Consider the following 14028-nt stretch of genomic DNA (forward strand, 5'->3'; position numbering starts at 1 on the left):
CCGGGAGGGGAAAGAAAGGAAATTCAAGCTTCTGTCAACGCCTGGGGTCCCAGAGAATTTGAATAGAAAGTTGTTCGATATCAGCATTTTACAATTTTAATGTAGTAGTTGTCAAGTTCTTTAACTTCATTTCGAACAAGCATTGTTACAGAGTTCAATGTAAGACCCATTTGATTTAGGTAAAACTCAATCAGGAGGATTTTTTTTTTTTGGTGGGGGTAGGTGGTGGGTGTTTGATCTAAATGCTTTTCAGAGAGCTTAACTCGTAGTTTGATGGCTTGTGATCGGAATTGCTGAAAAGAACCAATTTGAGAGCTGATGATTTCCTTACTCTTAGTTGCTAGACAATTTTGAAATAATTTATCTTCCCATTTGCTCTTTTGTTGTTAAGAGAGTGGCCTGGAAGAGAGCGGCTTTTAAGTCAACTTTTCCTTTTCTAAAAAGGAAAGGAGGGGGTCTGAATTAATCCAATATTATTGTTAAATAATAATTACCTGGGGATTTAATTTATCCAGGTTGTCCCTACCCATGGATAATTGAGGGTTTCCTGCGGTTATAGCTCACCAAAAAGGCTTTTTCTTGTTTTCCTACTAAGACTGGGTGTAACAGTAAAATAATATATACCAGGAACTGCTTGCCTGGACAAGTAACTAAAATTTTGTCTGTAGTGCTTGCAAATATGAAGCTACAGAATTTTTTAAAATGCCTTGTCTGTAAATACTGCTTTTCTTCCGAAGCTTTCCAAAGAGATCAGGCTAGAAGAGGACCTGCCATTACTAGCCTCAAGTATTACAGCATATCAGTACTTTTGCTCATTTCTTCCTTTTTATAAAACCATTTAAATAGGATTTAGTTTGAGAGGTAGATGGCTAAAATTGAAGCATAATTGCAATTTAGTGTCTTCAGCAGGACGCTAGGATGGGAGTCCTCAGTCCCTCCCCACTGACCTTGACTTATTAGGGGTTTTCTGTTGTTAATACTTCCTTCTTTTATTTGCTCTTTAAAGGTGATTGAAAAGGTAGTGTGTCTCTAGATTTTGCATCAACATGCTGGTGAAGTTGTGCTGTGTTTCTGTTTACACAGAAAATGAAAGCAGAAATTTACCCTTGTTAATTACTGTTAGATTTGACTGGAAGTTTACAAAACAAGATATTCTTGTAAATCTCATTTTAATACTCACCATACTTTGGACATTCTACAGCATTGTGTGTACTGTTTGAAAATTACAGTATACATATTTTAAAACATTAGGAATTGTGTGGTGACAGTGTTAAGGCTCTGAAGACATAATTTGGTTTTTTGGATCCTCAAGACTGATAAATAAGTACCAAATTAACAATGACATTGCTAATTCTGAGGGTGTTAACCAAGCTATTCTTTAAAATGAAAGGATCATGACAAGATAATTATGTAATGGAGTTGAAGGAGGTACAAAAAGGACACTTTAATGTATCTTTTTCAATGAGCCTTTCTGGGGGAGGCCACATGGATGTGTGTAAATTAAACGTACTAGTGTACATGGGAAGGGGTGAAAGTCAAACTGCGTGTAAGTTGAAAGACACATCAGTTCAGCTCAGTCGCTCAGTCATGTCTGACTCTTTGCGACCCCATGAGTCGCAGCACGCCAGGCCTCCTTGTCATAAATAATGATAATAAAAGAGCTTCTCCTTGGCAATGCATCCCCCCCCCACTGTGTTTAGCAGTTTAATGATTTTTTTTTTTATGGAAAATGAGTTGATAGGTGGTGAATAAATGTCTTCATGTATTCTGATATGACTGAGAGACAGTGAAAAGTATTAAAGAACCAGCTTTGAATAGTTGTATAACTAAACCAGCCATAACACATAAACATTTTTACAGTTTGTTTCTACTTTGGGCAGGTTATTTTTCACCCAGGCCTTGCAGTTTTGGGACTAGGAAGCAGCTTTTACTTCTTATAACTGGAAATTTATTTGAGATCGGTATTATTTTGTTATTTTATCCAGTTGCTGTATTTAAGGGACTAAATTAGCCAATCATACAGCATCTTTCTGACAGATAAAAGCAAACGTAAACAATAAAAGTACTAGAAATTCTTTAGGATATGTTTATTGGATCAACTATTCTATTAACACGTAGAACTTAAATTCTTATACACATTTTTTACTTCATTTTCTAATAAATTAATGCTCAGCCAGTTTAACTTGTGCAGTTTTGATACTCGAGTAAACCTTAATCTTATTTTCATATTTGTTGGGGAGAGAACATACTAATGGTTAGAGACATCATTCAGTGTTATCTTCCAAAATTTGCAGCTGTTTAGAACCAGACACTTGAGAGAAGCTACTATGGTAGAATGAATGCCTTCCTTGTTAGGTCATGTGTGACAAAGGCAAAATTCAGCAAGTGCATAATCTGCAGTCCTTTGGAAGCAACAATAACAAAAAAGAGCAAATGAACTCCAAACGCATCTAGGTCATTGGAAATTGAATTCCTGTCAATTCTTACCCATGCATAATTTATCTTCCTTCCCTTTAGTTCATGTTTATGGTACTTTGAAGCTGATGAACATACTGCATTATCTGGGGAAAGCATTAATGATTTAAATATAGGTGTTTCTTAATGTCAGTTGAAAGAGTTTGTCACCCTTTTGTTTCTAGCTCCATCTTCTAGTTTACTTTCCACAGAAGAGGCTCCAGACCTTCCCTTTTTAAATGTCCAGCTCCAGACACTTAGCACAAACATTTTTCAACCCTCAACACAATGTAGATTTAAATGTGAAACTGAGCTCTATTTATGTATCGTGTTATTATCAAGCATGGGTTTTACTCATACAGCAAGCATTTTTGGGGTACTCTCTGCCAGGTCCTCAGCCAGGGACTGTGTGACCTTTGTTTTAACATTCTGTTGGTATGGAGGGCCATGAGTCTGAAGGGCAAGAATTGGACCAAGAGGATGAACCATTTATGTTACGCAGATTGGTCACAGGTTTAGTCTAAAGATCAGTCAAGGAGGTATTAGAAACTCAGGTAAAAAGAATGAGAAACAGATTTACTTATCCCAATACAGACAAAGCGCTTAGGCTCCACAGATTTGGATTGTTCTAGAATGAAGGGAGCTTAGTGAGTGTGCATTTTCTTTCAGGCAACAAGTACTCAAGACCAGAACTAGCCTGTGTAGTCAGTCTTAAGACTAGAGGTGGAGCTAGAGAGAAGAGGAATAATCCAGACATCCCTCTAGAGGAATGTATATACCTTCCTTTTCTTCTTAAGATCAGTCCTTTAATTGACTAACTTCTGAAGTAATATGAGCCTCTCACAGCCTCATTTCCACTCTGCTTTTCTTCCCCTATCATTTTTTCACGAAAATTTCAATCACAGAAAAGTTGCAGGAATTGTTTATACATTGAATACCTAAATATCCACAACCTAAATTTTATAATTCTTATTTTGCTAATTTACTTTATCTGTCTGTACATTCTAACCTCTCTGTCAATGTATTTTATCAATCCATCTTATGTTTTGGTTGTATTTCAGAGTAAGTATACTTTACCCTTTGCTTGAGCATTCCTATCATGAACTATTTATTTATTTTGTAAATAAATAGTTTAACTTGTCCCTTAGTTTGAACAAGTTCATACATCTCTTTAACCCATAACCCTGTCAAGATATAGAACATCACCATCCCTACAGAAAGTTTCTTTGTGCACCTTCCAGGTCAATTTAGTTAAAATTTTAATCTCCTGCAATCTTAACTCCACCCTTCTGAAACTACCTATTGAAAGGGCCTATTTGTTAGCAGTGAATATGGCATTATGCTGGGGGTTCAGAATATAAAGAAATGAAGAACACCGCCCCCGCTCTATTTAAGCTTATAATTTAGTTTGGATTTTAGTTTGGTGTCTGATAAATAAATGTTACATAAATTCAGAGGAGGCAACTTTGACTGCTGTGAAAGTTTTTTAGGTGTGGGTCTTGGATTGGACTTTTATTTTAGGACCTAAAAAAGAGATTTTTTTTTTTTAAAGAAGACTGAATAAAAGTTGTGATATTAAAAAAAAAAAGAAGGACTTCCTTGGTGGTCTGGTGGTTAAGAATCTGCCTACTAATGCATGGGTTCAGTTGCTGATCTGAGAAGATTCCACATGTGGGGCAACTAAGCCCCAACTACTGAAGCCTGTGCACCTAGAGCCTGTGCTCTGTAACAAGAGAAGCCACTGCAATGAGAAGCCTGCCCACCACAACTAGAGAAAGCCCACGTGCAGCAGCAGAGACCCAGGACAGCCCTAAATAAAGAAAACAAAGGAAAATATATGGCGTAAAGAAACCGTAGCAGACAAGGGGCCCAATTTTGGAGGGAGCTTGAGCGTTATTTTTTATACAGGACAATCTTTGAGAAAGGAAGTAATATGAAAAATGAGTCTTAACCCAGTTTGTCATCTTTGGTATTTAGTTGCACAGATTTTTTGAATTCTCTCCTCTCTTGGTTCTTGTCTCTTATTTCTCCTGATTTATCAGCTTTGCTGGCAATTCTTTCTCTTCCAGATCCAACTATCCAAACCTCTTTTTTTTTTTTAATTGAAGTATAGTTGCTGTACAATATTATGTAAGTTACCATATAATGTGTACAATTGTATCCAATAGTGTACAATATAATGATTGAATCACAGTTTTTTGGGTGGGGGCCATGCTGCACAACATGTGGGGTCTTAGTTCCCTGGCCAGGGAGTGAACTCGCTCCTCTTGCATTGGGAGTGTGGCGTCTTGACCACTGGGCTGCCAGGGAAGTCCTACAATTTTTGAAGGTTATACGCCACTTATAGTTATTATAAAATATTGGCTATACTCTCTGTGTTATATAATATATCTTTGTAGCTTGTTTTTTACCTAATAGTTTATACCTCTTACTTCTCTACCCCTGTGTATCCTCCTCACCCTCCGCAACTGCGGACCACTAGTTTGTTCTCTAGATCTGTGAGTCTGTCTAAAGCTCTGTTGTTAACTCTTTATTGTGCTCCTTGTAATCTGGCTGTTAGCCTTTTAGGCTTTTCAGTTATAATGCTTTCCAGGTCAAGCCCCTATATCTTTATCCATAAGCTGTTAACTCTTGTTAGGTTTCTAACTGCTAATAGGATGGTGCTTTTTTTTTTTTTTTTTTTTATTAGTCTGTGTTGGATGTTAGTTGTACATGCAGGATCTTTGTTGTGGCACATGGGCTTAGTTGCTCCATGGCATGTGGGATCTTAGTTCCCTGACCAGGACTCAAACCCATATCCCTTGCATTGCAAGGTAGATTCTTAACCACTGGACCACCAGGGAAGCCCCAGGATGGTGCTTTTTTTACATCCCTGTTTACTTTGTACTTATTTACAAGAATCTGTAGCAAGAGCATCTGCTGTAAGTAGTTGTAGCAAATGGGATTTATTAAGAAAGAGATAAACATTGAGTAGAGTGAGTGAACAGATTAGACTGAGTTTCTTGGAAGGAACCCCACAAGGACATTATAGAACTTGCCTGAGAAGGGGCTACTGCCGTTATGGGCTGTGTTGTTGAATCGGAAAACTGATTTGTACATGGCAGAAGTTTTGACTTCTTTGGGCAAGAATATCATTACACGTTACTTTTTACTCCATATCTTAAGTGATCTGTTTGGCCACACTTTGGTCTTATGTGAAACCTTTGCTTCAAGGGCATCTGAAAAATGTAGTTTTTAGCTATCCAACCTCTGTAAAACAGGATGTCCATGTGAGAATAGATTGGAGGGAGTATTGAGTGAGTCCACATCAGGAAGCTTCCACAAGCCTCTTATCCTTATCCATCAGAGGGCTGCTGCTAAGTCACTTCAGTCATGTCCGACTCCGTGCAACCCCATAGACGGCAGCCCACCAGGCTCCCCTGTCCCTGGGATTCTCCAGGCAAGAACACTGGAGTGGGTTGCCATTTCCTTCTCCAGTGCATGAAAGTGAAAAGTGAAAGTGAAGTCGCTCAGTCGTGTCTGATTCTTCGTGACCCCATGGACTGCAGCCTACCAGGCTCCTCTGTCCATAGGGTTTTCCAGGCAAGAGTACTGGAGTGGGTTTCCATTTCCTTCTCCGCATCAGAGGGCAGACAGAATGAAAACCACAATCACAGAAAACTAACCAAACTGATCACATGAATCACAGCCTTGTTTAGCTCTATGAAACTATGAGCCATGCCACGTAGGGCCACCCAAGACAGACAGGTCATGGTGGAGAGTTCTGACAAAACGTGGTCCACTGGAGAAGAGAATGGCAAACTGCTTCAGTATTCTTTCCTTGAGAACCCCATGAACAGTGTGAAAAGGCAAAAAGATACGACACTGAAAGATGAATTCTCCAGGTTGGTAGGTGCCCAGTATGTTACAGGAGAAGAATGGAGAAGTAACTCCAGAAAGAATGAAGAGACTGAGCCAAAGCGAAAACAATGCCTGGTTGTGGATGTGACTGGTGATGGAAGTAAAGTCCGATCCTGTAAAGAACAATATTTCATAGGAACCTGGAATGTTAGGTTCATAAATCAAGGTAAATTGGAAGTGGTCAAACAGGAGATGGCAAGAGTGAACATCGACATTTTAGGAATCAGTGAACTAAAATGGACCGGAATGGGAGAATTTAATTGAGATGACTATTACATCTACTACTGCAGGCAAGAATCCCTTAGAAGAAATGGAGTAGCCCTCATAGTCAACAGAGTCCAAAATGCAGTACTTGGATACAAGCTCAAAAACAACAGAATGATCTCTGTTTGTTTCCAAGGCAAACCATTCAATATCACAGTTCAGTTCAGTCGCTCAGTCGTATCCGACTTTTTGCGACCCCATGAACCGCAGCACGCCAGGCCTCCCTGTCCATCACCAACTCCCGGAGTCCACCCAAATCGATGTCCATTGAGTCGGTGATGCCATCCAACCGTCTCATCCTCTGTTGTCCCTTTCTCCTCCTGCCCTCAATCTTTCCCAGCATCAGGGTCTTTTCAGATGAGTCAGCTCTTTACATCAGGTGGCCAGAGTATTGGAGTTTCAGCTTCAACATCGGTCCTTCCAATGAACACCCAGGACTGATCTCTTTTAGGATGGACTGGTTGGATCTCCTTGCAGTCCAAGGAAATCTCAAGAGTCTTCTCCAACACCACAGGTCAAAAGCATCAATTCTTCAGTGCTCAGCTTTCTTCACCGTCCAACTCTCACATCCATACATGACCACTGGAAAAACCATAGCCTTGACTAGATGGACCTTTGTTGACAGAGTAATGTCTCTGCTTTTTAATATACTGTCTAGATTGGTCATAACTTTCCTTCCAAGAAGTAAGTGTCTTTTAATTTCATGGCTGCAATCACCATCTTCAGTGATTTTGGAGCCCAGAAAAATAAAGTCACCCACTGTTTCTACCGTTTCCCCATCTATTTGCCATGAAGTGATGGGACCGGATGCCATGATCTTAGTTTTCTGAATGTTGAGCTTTAAGCTAACTTTTTCACTCTTCCTCTTTCACTTTCATCAAGAGGCTCTTTAGTTCTTCTTCACTTTCTGCCATAAGGGTGGTGTCATCAATATCACAGTAATCCAAGTCTGTGCCCAACCACTAATGCCAAAGAAGCTGAAGTTGAATGGTCTGTGATGACCTACAAGACCTTCTAGAACTAACACCAAAAAAGATGTCCTTTTCATCATAGGGGGCTGAAATGTAAAAGTAGGAAGTCAAGAGATACCTGGAGTAACAGGCAAATTTGGCCTTGGAGTACAGAATGAAGCAGGACAAAGGCTAATAGAGTTTTGCCAAGAGAACGCACTGGTCATAGCAAACACCCTATTCCAACAACACAAGAGAAGACTCTACATATGGACATCACCAGATGGTCGACACTGAAATCAGGTTGATTATACTCTTTGCAGCCAAAGATGGAGAAGCTCTATACAGTCAACAAAAACAAGACCAGGAGCAGCCTGTGGCTCAGATCATGAACTCCTTATTGCCCAATTCATACTTAGATTGAAGAAAGTAGGGAAAACCACTAGACCATTCAGGTATGACCTAAATCAAATCCCTTATGATTATACAGTGGAAGAGAGAAATAGATTTATGGGACTAGATCTGATAGACAGAGTGCCTGATAACTATGGACGGAGGTTCATGACATTGTAGAGGAGGCAGTGATCAAGACCATCCCCAAGAAAAAGAAATGTAAAAAAGCAAAATGGCTGCCTGAGGAGGCCTTTCAAATAGCTGTGAAAAGAAGAGAAGGGAAAAGCAAAGGAGAAAAGGAAAGATATACCCATCTGAATGCAGAGTTCCAAAGAATAGCAAGGAGAGATAAGAAAGCCTTCCTCAGTGATCAGTGCAAAGAAATAGAGGAAAACAACAGAATGGGAAAGACTAGAGATCTCTTCAAGAAAATTAGAGATACCAAGGGAACATTTCATGCAAAGATGGGCTCGATAAAGGATGGAAATGCTATGGACCTAACAGAAGCAGAAGATATTAAGAAGAGGTGGCAAGAGTACACAGAAGAACTGTACAAAAAAGATCTTCACAACCCAGATAATCACGATGGTGTGATCACTCATCTAGAGCCAGACATCCTGGAATGTGAAGTCAAGTGGGCCTTAGGAAGCATCACTACAAACAAAACTAGTGGAGGTGATGGAATTCCAGTTGAGCTATTTCGAATCCTAAAAGATGATGCTGTGAAAGTGCTGCATTCAATATGTCAGCAAATTTGGACAACTCAGCAGTGGCCACAGGACTGGAAAAGGTCAGTTTTCATTCCAATCCCAAAGAAAGGCAATGCCAAAGAATGCTCAAACTACCGCACAATTGTACTCATCTCACACGCTAGTAAAGTAATGCTCAAAATTCTCCAAGCCAGGCTTTAGCAATATGTGAACTGTGAACTTCCACACATTCAAGCTGGTTTTAGAAAAGACAGAGGAACCAGAGATCAAATTGCCAACATCCACTGGATCATCGAAAAAAATAATGTATATTAAATAATTAATAACATAAAATTGCCTATCTGAAGCTCTGAAATCACTCTTGGAACTACCATAGGAAATTGATTAGTTGGAGTTTCCGAAGATGATTTTGAGTTTGGTAAGGAAGTCTCAAAGGACACATTTGCTCTATTGTCCATGAACCAGGAGAGACAAACTTGTTTCCTAAGTAGGGCAAGAGATTTTATTTCAAGTTCAGTCGCACAGAGTTGGACACGACTGAAGCGACTTAGCGGCAGCATCAGGATTATTCTCTGGAGGTTCTTGGTACTTTCTACATGCCACTTCAGCCCTTGGGGATAAGTTTCTGTGGTTCAGGCTGTCTTCTAGTTGAAGATCTATACTATCATCACAGTAGTCTAGCTAATTTGGGATGCTATGAAGACTGTGAAAATGGATCCTGAAAATAAATGCAAAGAAAGTCTATAGCTTTATACTTTAGGAATCATATCTTTCATTTGACATTTTCTTTGCCTATGTTTTATGAAATGTTACATGGTTATCTTGATAAAATAGTTAAATACCACCATTTTTAACTTGTGGAATTTCAAGTCCTATGTATTTATCCATTTACTTAAAAGGAGCATGTTTTATATGCCAGGCATTATGTACAGTCCACTAGTTAACTTCTGTCACTTTTTCTCTCAGCACAGTTTACAGACCTATATATTCTTTGGCAAGTACCAGTCTTAAATTTAAGAATTTATCCTTTTGTCTTTTTTTTTTAATATCTCTTTTTACTTATTTACTTGGCAGTACCAGGTCTTAGTTGCAGCATGTGGGATCTTTGATCTTCACTGCAGAATGTGGGATCTTTAGTTGCAGCATGTGAACTCTTAGTTGGGGCATGTCGGATCTAGTTCTCTGACCAGGGATCAAAGCAGGGGCCCCTGCATTGGGAGCATGGAGTCTTAACCATGGACCACTAGGGAAGCCCCAATCCTTATGTCTTTTTACTGTTTATCTTAACATCTTGTGGATTTTCCCCTTTATGGCAAATATCGTTAATAAAATTGATTAGTAAAGTCCAAGTGAACACTGACTTTTCTGGGAAATTCACATTTTTGTTGTATAAGTAGGAGGTTGTGTGTGCATGTCCGCTCAGTCATGTCCGACTTTTTGCGACCCCATGGACTGTAGCCTGCCAGGCTCCTTTGTCCATGGAATTTTCCAGGCAAGAATACTGTAATAGATTGCTATTTCTTACTCTAGGGGATCTTCCTGACCCAGGGATTGAACCTACATCTCTTGCATTGACCGGCAGATTCTTTACCACTGAGCCACCAGGGAATGCCATTTATTTATTTTTGGCCACCGTGGGTCTTCGTTGCTGTGCTCTGGCCTTTTCTAACTGTGGTGAGTGGGAGTTACTCTTCCATGTGATTCGCAGGCTTCTCATTACGGTGGCTTCTCTTGTTGCAAAGCACAGGCTCTAGGCTTTTGGGCTTTAGGAGAAGGAAATGGCAATCTACTCCAGTATTCTTGCCTGGAGAATCCCAGGGATGGCAGAACCTGGTGGGCTGCTGTCTATGGGGTCGCACAGAGTCGGACACGACTGAAGCGACTTAGCAGTTACAGCACTTAGGCTCAGTGGTTGTGGTGTACCGGCTTGGTTCCTCTGTCGTATGGGAAAACTTCCTGAACCAGGACCAGGGATCGAACTCTTGTTTCTTGCATTGGCAGGCAGATGCTAATCCACTGCGCCACCAGAAAAGTCCAGGATTTGCACTCTTGATTAAAAAAAAGTAGATTAGGGCATCGGAGAAGGCAATGGCAACCCACTCCAGTACTCTTGCCTGGAAAATCCCATGGATGGAGGAGCCTGGTAGGCTGCAGTCCATGGGGTCTCGAAGAGTCGGACACAACTGAGCAACTTCACTTTCACTTTTCACTTTTCATGCATTGGAGAAGGAAATGGCAGCCCACTCTAGTGTTCTTGCCTGGAGAATCCCAGGGACAGCAGAGCCTGGTGGGCTGCTGTCTGTGGGTTCGCTAAGAGTCGGAACCCGACCGAAGCAACTTAGCAGCAGCAGCAGCAGCCGATTAGGGCATAAGGTTAAAGTGTGCTACTTTTTTTTTTCTTGGTCTTCTGTTTTTTTTTTTCATACATTCCTTAATATGCAGAAGCGTATTTCAACTAATCTTAAAATGTCCTTTAACGTAATTAGGGAAAATAATAAATACATTTCTTTTGGTTCCTTTTATATGTTTCTTGTGGGTCTCTTAACTTTCTAACCTTTTACTCTCCAGTTAAGTGGCTTAGATTATATAAATTATATAAAGTGTGTTCTGAAAGAAAAAATTCTGTTAAAGTAATTTTTTGTAGACTGTTTGTAAAATGTGTTTTCAACTCTATAAATACAAGCTTTTGGTTGTGACTTGAGGGAAATAAAATTCATAGTATTTTTCTTTTCAACCAGATGAACTGTACTTACTTTCGAAGCAGTAAATCCAGTAGCATAAAAGATACCTAATGCATGTTTTCCCATATCACTTGATGAGGTCTTGGAGGTCAGAGACCTCTTTCTTAGCTAGTGCATGGCATGTAGCACCTTGTGCTTGGTAGATCACGTTTTTTCTGTAATAGAAGTGGATCTTGAGAAAGTGTTAGAAAAATTATTAGACTCCCAGTAGCAATATTTTGGCCTGCTGCAGTCAGGGAGAGATTATAATATCATTGTTCGTACTTTTGAAATTTTTCACTCTTTGGGTGAAAAAACTTAAGGGGCCAATATTTGTGCTTTAAAGAATAGAGACTGAGATACTTTTCATTGTAGGTAGTATCATCCCACTTTATCTGGAGGACAAATTTCTATAGATCTCTGCTTGCTTTCTTTCTTCCCCTTCCTTTCCTTTCTGAAAGCAGTGAAGACCCAATAAGCTAAGTAACAGAGGAAAAAAATATATCTTAACACTTGAAAGATCTTTGTAGTCAACCTTAGGCCCCTTGCTGAGGTCTCCATAGTTTAGGATAGAAAGTGGTACATATCATGTTCTTTCCTGTGTCCTTAGTTAAACATTTGTTGAATGAATTTATATATGCTTAGTTGCTCAATCATGTCTGACTCTTTGTGACCCTTTGAACTGTAGCCTGCCAGACTTGTCTGTTCAGGGGATTTTCCTAGCAAGAATACTGGAGTGGGTTGCCTTTTGCACCTCCAGGGGGTCTTCCTGACCCAGGGATTCAACCCACATCTCTTGAGTTTCCTGTATGGCAGACGGATTCTTTACCACTGAGTCATATGTATATATTGCTAGCACAGAATTTTTTTCGGAGAAGGTGATAAGAGACAACATTTTGCTTATTTGTTAGGTAATGGTGGTGCAGGCAAGTGCTTGTCCTAGCCTGTCCCATGTGCCTAGATAAATTTTCATTTCTTATTCCCTCACCTTTTTCAAATCTCTTCTTAAACAGCACCTTCTCAAGGAAGCCTACTCTGATCACCCTGTCCAAAATGGCAATTGCCACTCTCTTCCTGCACTTCCAAGTTCTTTAACACTAGTCAGTTTTCTCCCATAATCATTACCTCCTTGAAACATATACTGTGAACACTACTTATTGTGATGTTTTTCTTACCGCCAAAATGTAAATTCCTTGAGGGCTTTGATAATTTGTTCATTTTATTCCAAGAGCTTCTGCTGCTGCTGCTAAGTCACTTCAGTTGTGTCCGACTCTGTGCGACCCCATAGACGGTAGCCCACTAGGCTCCCCCATCCCTGGGATTCTCCAGGCAAGAATACTGGAGTGGGTTGCCATTTCCTTCTCCAGTGCATGAAAGTGAAAAGTGAAAGTGAAGTCACTCAGTCGTGTCTGACTCTTCGCGACCCCATGGACTGCAGCCCACCAGGCTCCTCCGTCCACGGGGTCTTCCAGGCAAGAGTACTGGAGTGGGGCGCCAGTGTCTTCTCCGGAGAGCTTCATAGATGCTTATTTAACAAATGCTTGTTGAATGAATGAAGGTTGGAAAGACTGTAACATGATGAAGTTAGCTATAAAATAATTTACATTAAAATTTATATTTAAAAGTACCTCCATTGTTTAAGAAAGTTTTGCTTTTGTTGACCTTTGTGTTCCATGATGATGTGTGCGTGTGTGCTCAGTCATATCTGAATCTTTACAGACTATAGCCCACCAGGTTTTTGTGTCCGTGGAATTTTCCAGGCAAGAATACTGGAGTGGGCAGCCATTTCTGTCTCCAAGGGATCTTCCCAACCCAGGGACTGAACCTGTGTCTCCTGCATTGGCAGGCAGATACTTTACTTTTTTTTTTTTAATGAATTTATTTATTTTAGTTGGGGGCTAATTACTTTACAGTATTGTACTAGTTTTTGCCATACGTTGACATGAATCAGCCATGGGTTTACATGTGTTCCCCATCCTGAACCCCCCTCCCACCTCCCTCCCCATCCCATCCCTCTGGGTCATCCCATTGCCCCAGCCCTGAGCATTTGTCTCATGCATCGAACCTGGAATGGTGTTCTGTTTCACATATGATAATATACATGTTTCAATGCTATTCTCTCAGAACGTCCCACCCTCACCTACTCCCTCAGAGTCCATAAGACTGTTCTATGCATCTGTGTCTCTTATTCTGTCTCGCATATAGGGTTATCGTTACCATCTTTCAAATTCCATATATATGCATTAGTATACTGTATTGGTGTTTTTCTTTCTGGCTTACTTCACTCTGTATAATGGGCTCCAGTTTCATCCATCTCAATAGAACTGATTCAAACGTATTCTTTTTAATGGCTGAGTAATATTCCATTGTGTATATGTACCACAGCTTCCTTATCCATTCGTCTGCTGATGGACATCTAGGTTGCTTCCATGTCCTGGCTATTGTAAACAGTGCTGCGATGAACATTGGGGTACACGCGTCTCTTTCAATTCCGGTTTCCTCGGTGTATATGCCCAGCAGTGGGGTTGCTGGGTCGTATGGCAGTTCTATTCCCAGTTTTTTAAGGAATCTCCACACTGTTCTCCATAGTGGCTGTACTAGTTTGCATTGCCACCAACAGTGTAAGAGGGTTCCCTT

The 14028-nt window shown here is 40.2% G+C and overlaps 1 protein-coding gene across 28 annotated transcripts in view; it reads left to right on the forward strand.

Annotated features, from left to right (window-relative positions):
- The window catches only part of FBXO34 (F-box protein 34), a 91470-nt gene that overhangs the window by 15540 nt on the left and 61902 nt on the right, over positions 1 to 14028 (forward strand). For 5 of the 28 annotated variants that reach the window (XM_081509489.1, XM_081509510.1, XM_081509508.1 and 2 more), the window contains exon 2: positions 10202 to 10345. The exons of the other annotated variants lie outside the window; for them this stretch is intronic. The gene's annotated coding sequence lies outside the window, so the exon portion shown is untranslated. The remainder of the gene's footprint in view (positions 1 to 10201; positions 10346 to 14028) is intronic. 28 annotated transcript variants of the gene reach the window in all.

This window comes from Giraffa tippelskirchi, chromosome 7 (genome assembly GCF_054371585.1).
Source record: "Giraffa tippelskirchi isolate mGirTip1 chromosome 7, T2T-mGirTip1v1.2.pri, whole genome shotgun sequence".
NCBI lineage: Eukaryota > Metazoa > Chordata > Mammalia > Artiodactyla > Giraffidae > Giraffa > Giraffa tippelskirchi.